Here is a 12,885-nt window from a genome sequence, read left to right as displayed (position 1 = left end):
ACCACCTTCCCAGCCCACAAATGTACATTTTTTTTTTTTTGTCATGGAACTTGAACTTAAGGCCTGGGTGCTATCTCTGAGCTTTTGTGTTCAAGGATAGTGTTCTATCACTTTGAGCTACAGCTTTACTTCCAGTTTTCTGGTGGTTAATTGGAAATAAGAGTCTCATGGTCTTTTCTGTCTGGGCTGGCTTTGAACAGGAATCCTTAGATCTCAGCCTCCTGAGTAGATAGAATTGCAAGTATAAACTATCACTGCCTGGCTAATGTAAATATTTTTAAATGCCTAATTTTCTTTTTTCTCCTTTTTTTTGGTCAGTTGTAGTGCTTGAACTCTGGGCCTGGGTGCTGTCCCTCAGCTCTTCAACTCGAGGCTAGCGCTCTACCACTTGAGCCACAGTGCCACTTCCGGTTTTCTGAGAGGTTTATTGGAAATAAGAGTCTCACAGACTTTTCTGTGTGGGCTGGCTTTGAACCAAGATTTTCAGATCTCAGCCTCCTGAGTAGCGAGGCATGAGCCACCAGCGCCTGACTTAAGTAACTATTTTTCTATATTTAATAACTCCATGGGCACAAAACTTTACTGCTTCATTTGTTAGTATTATTAGTTACAACTATTTTTAAACAATGCTATTATCTTGTTAGGGGCTGTGGTCCATGTGTATAGTCCCAGCTATAAAGCAAGGTGGCTAAAGCAAGATCAATCTGAGCCAAAAATTAGAGACTATTCTAAATGACACAATGAGATCCTGTCTCAAAAAAGAAAATTAAAAAAACTGGTAGCTTCAGTACGATCAGAAATCACTTGGGTTTTTGTTTGTTGTTTATTTTTGTTGTTGTTTTGTGGGTCCTGGGGCTTGAACCCTGGGCCTGGGCACTGTACCAGTGCTTTTATGCTGAAGGCTAGTGCTCTATCACTTGAGACACAGCTCCACTTCTGACTTTTTACGGTTAATTGGAGATAAGAGTTTCATAAGCTTTCTTGCTCAGGCTGCCTTCAATTAGCAATTCTTAGCTCTTAGCCTCCTGAGTAGCTAGGATTACAGACATGAACCATCTATGTCTGGCTTATGTACATTTTATTTTATTTTAAAATTTTCCTTTATTTAATTTGCCAGTCCTGGGTCTTGAAGTCAGGGCCTGTGTACTTTTGCTCAAGGCTAACACTCTACCACTTTAGCCACAGAACTACTTCCTGTCTTTTCTGTTTATGTGGAGCTGAAGAGTTGGACCTAGGGCTTCATGCATGCTAGGCAAGCACTCTACTACTAAGGCACATTCCCAGCCTATGTTTATTTTTAATAATTTAAATTTTATGGTTTCCTGCTTTTTAAAATTGATGTATTTTTCTATCTTAATTTTTTAAAAATCCGAGTAGTTCTTATTACCTTTTATTTGGCACAGAATAGCTTTTCCTTCACTTTTTGTTTACTAGTGGGATGGGAATTGAACCCAGGACCTCACACATACTAGGCAAGTGCTAGAACAGTGAACTATATATACCACAGCACTTCCATATTCTTAAGAGAGACTGATTGTCACCAAATGGTGCTTCTAAATGGTGTGACTAAAACCCCCTTCACTTATTAAGTTTCAAGTGAATTTGTTACCTTTCAAGAGCCAAAAATATAGTATTGCACTTCATAATGTGTGTGTGTGTGTGTGTTGTATAAAATCAGTTCTCAGCACTGAAAGAATCAAACACTGCTAAAAATAGGTGTAATGATGAGGGACATTATTGCATACAACAAGAAGTCAAAGGAATACTTTCAGTTGACTGTACAGCTCTACAGTGTCATGAAGATTCAAGTCTCTCTCTCTCTCTCTTTCTCTGCCATTATCAGAATGAAATGTAAGCTTGAGCAATTCTGAGCATTTTATTCTCACCAAATACTAAGAGATAAGCTAGTAGGAGGAAAGTTTTCCTTTATCTGCCTTTTCTCCCTGTGTCCTGGCTTTTTCTGTCTAATCGAGGAGGAAAAAAATGTGTATTTGTTATGTCTTATATAAATATATGTACAATATAATTGACATATAAATAGGATACAATTTAAGTAGTTACAGAACATGGTTATGGCCAGAAAAATTAATTTTATTTGCACTCATTATTTAAAAAATTAGATTAGTAAACTGAGAAGAAAAGAAGAAAAGAAAAACTACTTTGGCCAAGTGCTAGTGGTTCACTCCTTATTATTCAAGCTACTCAGGAAGCTGAGATCTGAGGATCAAAGTTCAAAGCCAGCTTTGGCACATAAGTCTAGAAGACTCATATCCAATTAACTAGCAAAAAGCCAGAACTAGAGTCATTAACTCAAGTAGAAGAGCTTCCTCTGTGAACAAAAAACCTGATGGGGAGAGCAACAAAAGCCTCAGTATCTGCATTAAATAACATAGAATAGCCTGGCACTGGTGGTTCATACTTATAATCCTGACCACTCAGGAGGCTGAGAGCTGAGGATCATAGTTTGAAGCCATTCCAGTTGGGACAGTTTGTGAGACTCTTATTTCCCATTAACCACCAAAAAAGTCTGGAAGTGGAGCTGTGGCTCAAGTAGTAGAGCACTAACCTTGAACATAAAAGTTCAAGGACAGGGCCTAGGCCCTGAGTTCAAGCCCTAGCACTAGCACACCTCCTCCTTCCCCCGCTTCCTCCCCTCCCACCCACCCCCTCCCCCTGCCTAAAAAAGCAGAAGATGAGAATCATCACCTTGATTTAGGCATGCTTCTTAATAAGTCATATCTTCTAAAAGGAGAATCTAATATAGTTTGGTTTAGTATATTTTAAGGCTTAACTCTATTCTCTTGACTTCCTAATTTTTAAAAAAATAGTTAACTCTATCAAGGTATGTACTTATGTAGTATAAGGTGTATATTTATATAGCAGAAAAAAGAACATTTCTAGAGATGGTTTAAAATTTCAGTATTGGAATCATGTTCTGAATTTCTTCTAATTATATTCCACATAAACAAACCACATTAACAATTAACATTAACAATTTTGCAAACAAGCCCAGTTTTAACTCAATTCTGCAGCAAACCCATCTTACAGATGAGGTTGTTTGAGCATGAAAATTAATGTGTTAAGAAAGCTATAATTAAGAAAAGGTCAAGTATAATTGCTTTTTCTGTTTAACTTCCGGGACTAAATTAAAATGTTTTGAAAGAAAAAAAATAAGAGAGTGCCATCTTTATAATTGGTACAAAGCAAACAAGCGTCACAGCTGATTCCTTCCTTTCATTCAGGGAATTCTATCAGGTAAAAACTCATCTGATCACTATTGCTACAATTCTGCTGACGCAGTACTGGCCAAGCTAGTCTTTGCTATCTTTGTTGCCAAATCCACTGTGTGTTATTCAGTCTTCGGCCTTGTCTGAAGCACTGGACCCTGCTGATCATGTCCTGCCTGAAGCCTTTGCCCTCTTTGATATCATATTCTCCTAGTTGTCTCTCTTTCTTTTCTTGGGCTCTTCTGTAGACCATTCTGCAATTATTGGCCATTCATATTTCTGACATTTTACTCTACCTTTTCAGCATCCAACCAATATGCTTCTATTTGCCTCCATGGCTTTAAAAATGACACACAAGCAATAAGACTCCTGGAATCTGTGTTTTAGTGTTCTTATCTCTTTCCTGAATTCCAGACTTACTGAAAAAAAAAAGAGCTCCATTTGGGTGTTTTCCACTCATGTTTTAATATGAATTCTGTTGCTTGCCCTCCAGACAACTCTTTCTTAGCGCAATAGTCTGTCTTTGTGAGGAGTGATGCTATTGTCAGCTCACTGGTGTGCACCATGAAAAGGAGCATAGTAGAAGATTGCTTTTTCTCACCTCCTCTCCCAAGTCCAGTGGCTCATGAAGTCTTCTCCATTTAACTTTGTCTTTGATGTGTGGAATTCACCTCTTTTTCTCCATTCCTTCTGCTACTATTGTGGGACCTTGTTATCATTTTATAGTTGAGATGTCCCAATGGTACTCTAGCTGTTCTCCCTGGCTAGTCTTGCTATGCTTCAGCCCTTTCATCATGCTGTCTCCAGCATGATCTATTGAAAACACAGATCCGTGATGGAGATGCAGCTCAAGTGTGCCTGCCTAGCAAGTGTAAGGCCTATGAGTTCAAATTCTAGTACCACCAAAAAAGAAAGAATTAGATACCCAAGGCTGGGACTATAGCTCAATGGTAGAACATGTGCTTACCAAGCCCTGGGTTCAATCCTCAGCATTAAAATAAAATTAAATAAGTAAACAAAACAAAACACAAATTTAACTGTCTCACCCCCACCCCCTGAACCCCCCACCCCTGCCCATGGTTGAAATCTCCACAACCCCTTCAGGAGAATTCAAATGTGGCAACCTGGTCTACAGCAGCTTGGGAATTGACTCACACGTAGCTTCCTGAAGTCCTTTATTATCACTAATTCCTTCTCCTTTACTCTCTACCTCTACTTCTTTTACTTGAGCAGTACTCAAGTACTTCCCGTTACCAGAATTTACCACACTCTTTCCCTTCTCTACTCCTAGACATACTTTTCTGGTCTCCTGATGTCCACTGTTTGCAGTTCATTGGCTAACACTCTTCCAGAATCAGCAGGGACTTCTGGGAGGCCTACCCAAGACCGGCTTGGTCTGATCCACTTGTGATGCCTGTGTCAAACCCCTCTTTTATAGCCACCTGTTTGCATGTCCTTTTATAATCACCAGAAGAGCCTTGAAGGGACCACCATGCTTTTTAGTTCCTTGTAAGATCCTACCACATGTAGTCCTAGTACTTAATATTTGCTCGCTGAATATCTCACCAGCAAATCGGGTAAGACAGTAAATAAACCTATCATTTTTCAGAGACAAAAAGGAAAATTGAAAGTGTTTACAAATAACTATTCAAAGTCATACTTTGGTAGGAAACATGGATATTTTGATTGTAGTATGTCATTATTTAACTGAATAATTAAATGTTTAATCTGTGTAATGGAAGAATTCTCTTTATTGAGGTGAAATAACCTAAGTGTTGGTGGCTTCAGATCTATCTTCAAACTCTAAGCTAATGTTTTTCTACTTATTTCTTCTTGAGTGAATTACTTATATGGCAAGAACTCATTTTCCTTATCTATTAAATAAGGATTATACTCAGAAGTATGTAAAGGTTAAAGAAGAAGACCTGGATATAATAAGTATCCAATAAATGCTGATTATCATTCCCTTCTTTGAATAGCTTATTAACCTAATAAGTTAATATACTATGTCATATTCTTTTTTTAATTATGTCATTTTCAAATGGGGGAAACATATCATTTGACTTTTGGATAATATGGATTCAGAATATAAATGTCAAGGTATTAGATTAATTTATGTAATTTCTTAACTATGATAACTTTGTAAATTGTGGAATAATCTCCCTATAGAAAGAATATTATGCAATTTTCATCAGAATCATAATATTAAAGCATTGTCTACCATTTTCATGATTAGTATAATAACAAGCATCATGGCTAGCACATGAATAAAAGTAGCCTAATTTCATTCCCTTTTTGGAAGTATTTTAAGTACACTATAAATAGTAGATGTGTGTGTGGTATTAAAGTAAGTCCAGATGATCATCTATCTATTGAAAATTACTGGAATGCCATACATAATTCTAACCTATTTATTTCTACAAAGAGCGTAAAGCACTGCTGATAGTTCTGAGAAGTAAATCAATGTGGGAAACTGGATTAATACAGAGACTAATTCAGGGGTTACAAAAACCAGTTTTCAGAGAAATAGACTATATCAAGGCAGTCATTTGGACAATTTAAGTACAACTTTTTGCTCCTGTTGTTTTTGTGGGGCTAGGAATTGAACCCAGGGCCCTGAAGCATGCTAAACAGGTGCTCTATTACTGAGCTACGCTCCTGTCGCCCAAATGTTCTGCATACATTTAAGATGGCTTTCTAAAAATTTCCTAAAGTCAGGCTATCCTTTTTGTATGGTAAGTTATTGCTCCACTTGAAAGCCTTGGCAAAGCAAAGAAGATGGCTAGTCTTAATCCCTCCCACTGTATGAGCTCTTTTACCCACGGATTGCTAGCAGGTTAAACAGGCTACACTTTGGCTTATTTTCACAAGATATGACTAATTACTTTAAATTGCTCTGGTTTATTAAGTGAAATCCAAAGTAGCTTCTATGCCTACCTGACATTTAGTTAATGAGCCCAGTGGTACCTCCAGGAGATTAATGGGCCTTTGATACAGGGGTGGTTTAATTGGCAAAGTAGCATATCTGGATTTCATTGGGAAAAGGGTGAGATAATCCATATATCTGAACCCAATTTAGGGTAATTGCCTTGTAATTTTGGTTATTGCCAAAAGTTAGTCGGTTGAAAGGAGAACTGGAGGTTAACTAATACATGTAATTAAAAATCTATCCACAAATATTAATTGAATATTTACTAGGTCCAAGGCTCAGGGCATTATGATAGATTTTCAAAGAAACCTAGGAACTAGGTAACCTACACTGTAGTAAACACATTGGCAAATATGTACACATTTCTTTTTAATTCTTTTTAATTTTTTTATTGTTATTATAAAGGTGATGTACAAAGGAGTTACTGTTTTATAAATCAGGTAATGAGTACATTTCTTTTTGGACAATATCACCCCTTCCCTCACTCCCATTTTCTCTCTCCCATCTATTTTTATTTTTTATAAGGAAAATATCAGTATGGTAAAAACAAAAAGAAGTATATTATGAGGTCCAATAATCATCTTTTATACTTGTATAATACTTTAAAAATGGCTTTCTTACGCACTCTGTGTTGAAACTATTTAAGGCCTCATGGTCTGTGCTCTATCACTTGAATCATGCATACCTCCAGTTTCAATTTATTGCTTGTTAATTGTAGCTAAGAATCTCAGATATTGTCTACTTGGGCTGACTTCCAACCATGATCCTCAGAGCTCAGCTTTTAGAGTAGCCAGGATCATAGGTATGAGCCACTGGCAGCAAGCTGACATTTTTTCTTAGTCTAACTTTCCAGCTAAGCTACAAATCTACTTCTGTTTTTTTCTTTATTCTATTTTTTAGTCCGTCTGGCTCAGATTGCTTGAGAGTCTGATCTATACTTACATTCCCACCACTCACCTATCTTTAACCAAAGAATCCCCATTTCCCCCCCTACTCTCCAAAAGCTCCCCCCCCCCACATGAGTCAAATCAATGACCTCTTTCAAATTTCTCTTCTTGGATCTGTCATGAGACCAGAAATGAATCCTCTGGCTTCCTTGAAGCCTGACTGCTGCTTCTATTTTTTTTTTTCTGAGGAGTGGAAGGAATCACCTCCTGCAGTGTTCTCCAGCATGGTGGGTATGTGTGTGATGCTATATAATCCAAGACCTAAGGGCATGAAGAGGCACCTGCTACACCAAGCTTGGTTAAGTGGCCAAGTAAGATCTGGGGCTTTGGCCTTGAGTTTTTTATTCAGCACTCACCAAAAGAATGGGGTGGATTACAGCCCTGGAGCCAAGCCCCTAGTCTTGGTTTGGATTTAGATATAACTGTTCTAGGCTTTGAAAGGAGAGTGAATCTTCCCTTACTTCTCCTTCACTCTGAATCTTCCCACACACCTCATCAGATCCTTTTCTCTCCATCTGTATCCCTGCCATTCTCATGCAGGGCCCATCATCTTGCTTGGCTGAGCCAGTAAACAGATGCTCTTAGACCTCCAGTGGGGTGACATGCGGATAAACTCATAGGAAGTTGAAACTATTCTAAGTGGAAAATACAGTGAGTATACCCAACCTGCAAAGCTTTCTAGCTCAGCAGCATAGCACCGTGATCCAGCTTTTGGTTGCTTCCCCTCTTTAACTCCAGGCAGATGGGAAAATAGGTAATGATCCAAGAATTCATCACATGATGTCTACTGACTACAAATTATTTTTGTCTCACTGTAATATAAAACAAAGCATAAAATATCAAAACTGGTAAACAGAATCATTTTAAGTTAGAGATCTTCTGAACAAGCTTTTAACTTTGTGTTCTTCTGTCCTCGCTTCTTTACAAAGCACTCAAGATTTTGTTTCTTGTTTGGGTTTGGGGATGGAAACCAGGGCCTCATGCATGTTAACTTTGCACTTTACCACTGAGTTGTATTCAGCCAGAGAGATGTTTTTTTTTTTTTTTTTAAAAATCAAGTCAATATATCAGTCCTGTAATTAAAACCCTCCAAGTGTCTTCCATTGAAGAGAAGAAATTACAAACTTTTCAACATAGCCACAAGCTTTATGTGTCACTGACCGTAGTATTTCCCATTGCTCAAGATTCCCACTGTATGCTGGGTGCCAGTGGCTTACACCTGTAATCTTAGCTACTCAGGAGGCTGAGATCTGAAGCCAGCCCCAGGCATGAACGTCTGTGAGACTCTTATCTCCAATTAACCACCAGAAAACCGGAAGTGGGGCTATGGCTCAAGTAGTAGGACGCTAGCCTTGAGCTGAAGAGCTGAGGGACAGTGCCCAGGCCCGGAGTTCTAGACCCACGACCAACGAGAGAGAGAGAGAGAGAGTGAGTCCCACTGTACATTCTTATTCCCTGAACATGTCATGTCTTAAGGACTTTGTAGTAGGTGTTTCTTATGCCTAGAATGTTTCTTCTCAGTCTTCATAAAGCTGATGGCTACTCATCCTTCAGATCTTAGCTCAAAGTTCCTTCCTCAGAGATTTCTGCCTTGACTCTTGGCTGTTCTTCATTACCATGAATTATCTTGTTTATCTCCCTTCCCTTGGCCATCACAAGAAGTGCATGAGCTGACAGTGTGTATTCTGCTTGTTTTTGGTGTCTCAATGCCTAGTGTGGCGCATGGCATACTGTGCACAGTGAGTGTTTGCTGATGATTGATTGAATGTGCTCACTAGAGTTCTTTGTGTACCAGCTCCCACTGAGATTTGTATGTATGTGTGTGTTGTGTGTGTGTATGTGATTAGCATATAATCCCATTTAGCATATGTAATATATATCATTTTATATCTTTATTATTTCTTTATGTTAGATATTTATATAATAAAATATAAAACATTATAAAGATATATTTATATGTAATATGTAAGATTATATTAAATGTAGCTATATAAAATAAAATCATAAATAATACATACATATCCCTCATGTATATTTCATATATAATAATGTGTTCTGTATGTGTAAAGTATATACTCTATATACTATATATATATACATACTTGTATATATGTATTTATATACATGTGTATATATATGCATATATATACACATGTATATAAATACATATATATGCATATATACACATGTACATATATACTATATTATATATGCTATATATGCACCCTAATAATATATGATATACTGCATATACTATAATAATATATAGTATATAATTACATAGGTCACATATATATACATACATAGAGCTACATAGCATATGTGTATATATATGCATAATATATATGCATATGTATATATCACTCAGCAAAGTGCCTAACTTCCATTGGACTGCAATAAATAGCAGCTGTTGTGTTTCTGTATAAGACATGGGAACCTCAGAGTCCTGGGAATAAGTTCTGAAACTTCTATCCATTCTCCCAATAATACTGATTGTAAAACACTTGTAGTTTCTTTGGAAATTTCATCTGAAGAGTTTGATGAGAACAGTTTGAAAATTATGAAGATAACATTTGATTAAAAGTCTTCATAAATATTTTTTCAAACCAGATAGCAATGACCCAGGGCAAGGAAACCCTTTGTAAGTAATTTTCCTGAGTCTTTACAACCTGACCAATTCAAAAGTTCAGTTCTCAAGCTTCTAGGAAAAATGTAATTCATCAAACAAATGCTCACAGGAATTTGATTTAGAATTAGTTCTCAGGATCCAATATTTCCTGAATAATCCATCAAATTTCCTTTACCTTGAACCTTTTTGTAAACATCAGTTTACTGATAAAAAAAAAGCCAAAGCTATTTTTTAATCTTTTGCAGTGCTGGAATTGCACCCAGGTCCTCATACATGCTAGGTAAGTCCTTTACTACTGTCCTACAAGTCAGAAAAAAAAAAACTGTTCTGATGTTCAGCTTATTTTCACAAACCAGTTGTGATTTTTTTCATTACTTGAAGGTTGACATGTTTTCATTTATGTATTTTTACCTTTTTTTTGTTGTGGTGGTGCTATAGATAGAATCCAGGGCCTTGACCTTGCTTAAGTCCTTTATTATTTGGTTATTTAAATTGGGTAGCATTCTTTTGCTTTCATAATATTTGATTTAATAATGATTCCTATTTACAGTGGTGATTCAGAACTCACGGTGATGACATAGTTGCACAATTATGTTTAAAAACAGTTTTAGTTTGAAAATGCATTGCTAAGTGACGAGGTTGGTTAGCAGGTATGGCAAAATCTTGAGAACAGTATGCTCTACAAGTTTGCAAAAAGGAGATCTTGAGGGCCATTTCTGTCTGTGGTAAAGGACCAAGTTCATATTTAAAAGTTTCAGCCCATTCACTATATTCCATTTTTGATGATACTGAGAGAACAAACTTCAATTTTAAATTATTAGATTCAGTATTCATATAGTTACATATTACTATAGACATTTTAAACACTCATTCTCAGTTTCTGAACCTGACTTTCCATGTAACAGGAATATTCTGCAGATCACCAGTTAGTCCATGAACCTGACACTGACTAAATCTAGCCCAGAGAAAGGGCATGAACTAGAGGGAAAGGTAGTACTTACTGGTGGAAAGCAGGAAGAGTGATTGCAAAGCCTCCTTTTCCAGATCTCTGTTTATCTATGCTTACTAATTCTTCTCTCCATTTCTGCTGGCTATGAAATGTTAGAAAGGTTAGGCTTGCCCTTATGAGTTGAGTATCTCTGTAATAGTTGTTTCCTTGTGAAATTGTTTGTTTTTTTTTTCAAGGAGGGCCATGAAGGTTTACAAATGGCTATTTGTCTTGGAAAGCGTTCAAAATATTTTTAAGGATGTATTGTTAATATTTTTCTTCTTTTAAAATTTAGTACCAAGAAAATAATATTTTTTTAAGAATCAAAAAAGCTTCCTTTTATTCTGTTAATCAAACAATGATTGTTACATAACACTTCCTGTTATATATCTCATGGCTAATCTTGAAAATAGTCAAGGATAGATTTGATGATCACAGTAATTATCACTGGTATTTGAGATGCTTCTACTTCTTATGCATCAATTTTAGTTACCTATTACATGAGTCCCCACCAAAAGAATAGCTATTAGAAAATCCAGGATGTAATTTTTTTTAATACTTCTATCCAAGTAATACAAGTGAAAACATTTACAACTTAGGAAAGAGAATTGGGATGGGGATATAGCTTAGTGGTAAAAGTACTTGCCTTACGTTTACTGATTTGGTTCCCAGCACAACAACAGAACAGATAATCAAGTGAACTGAAGATTACCCATTATCCTTCCTATTTTTTGCATATTTCCAATTTAATTAGTCCTCTGAGACTGAAACAATGAACATTCTTGATTCGTTGCTCTTGATACAGATAGTTCTGTCTGTATTTTCTGGTTATTGCTGGTAGATTGTTGGAAGTGGACCTAAATTTGTTCAGGATATGAAGTAGGCATGATTCATCTCATTATTTTGAAAGGGTTGTCTGCCCCAGTTCCCGGAGAGCTGCTGTTGTTTATCTGCTCTGCTAGAGAGGAAGGCAGATGTGGAGTGGATTGGATGACACTATGATTACGGGTCTCAGGGAAGGAGTAGGAAGGAACAATACTGTTCTCTTAAGGGACAGCAAAAGTGGGGACAATGCGATCTGGAAATTCCAGGAAGCCAATTTCTTCCTAAAGTTGTGTAAACCTGTCTGCTTCAAAGTACATGTCTTTTTAGGTGTTGTTTTGCTTTCTTAATGGCTTTCAATTGACACACTTTCTCATGGGAAGACCAAAGTGTCTTTAATTTCTCTGGCTGTCAGTGGCTCATTTTATGAAGTGGCCTGGGAGGAGCTAAAGGACTGAATTAGGGTGTCAGGGAGATTGGAACTGAAGTTGTTACTGAAGGTGTTACTCACCTTCAAAGAAGGTGGAGAAGAAGAGACATAGAAAAGTGAAGAAATATCATAATTTGGCAGACAATGATGAATTTATTGCAGATGGGTTTGATACTGGGATTTCTCATCTGTTATGCACACTGGCTGAAGGCCAGGAGCACATTGTAACATCAAAATGATCAGCTTCTATTAGCCAAGTAATAAACATCTGGCCTGGGAAATTTTCAGTATGCTGCTCAGTTGAGCCAAAGACAATGAGAAGAATATAAATTCCTCAAATATTTTACCCTACATAAAAGCTCACCTAAAAACAATGCCCACAATAATGCATTTAAGGAATTTATATGGAATCTACGTTAGGGTGTTTTGTGTGATTCCCTGCTATACCAAATGCCCATCTTTCCCGGAAGGAGCTTGAATAGAGACACTGACTAAACTGACTGGTGATGAATGATAACAATGAGTGAGATAATGTCTATCAACTTCCTTTAGTGGAAGAAAACCTTTCCAGCTATATTAGGAATTTATAGACTACATCTTGAACAAACATACCAAAGAATCTTGACCATTACACCAAAACATTCTATTTTAGAATTTAAACATAAATAGGAGAAAGGGTAATGGGCTCATCAAAACAGCATTTCTGTTTGTTGCAAATAAAACAACAACAAAAAAAGAGTGCAACTTTTGCAGATTTTAAAGAGAAGTAGGAAGAAAGTTCATGCTACTTACATTATAAGTGAGAAGTTTTCACAAATAATAGGAACACATTTTATGAAGCTAGAATATCTTTCATATTAGCAAAATAATATAAAAATGGGACATTTAAACATTCATTGTAACATTTATGTTA

This window comes from Dipodomys ordii, unplaced genomic scaffold (assembly GCF_000151885.1).
Source record: "Dipodomys ordii isolate 6190 unplaced genomic scaffold, Dord_2.0 Scaffold206, whole genome shotgun sequence".
Lineage (NCBI taxonomy): Eukaryota > Metazoa > Chordata > Mammalia > Rodentia > Heteromyidae > Dipodomys > Dipodomys ordii.
Note: the sequence above shows the minus strand (reverse complement) of the source record.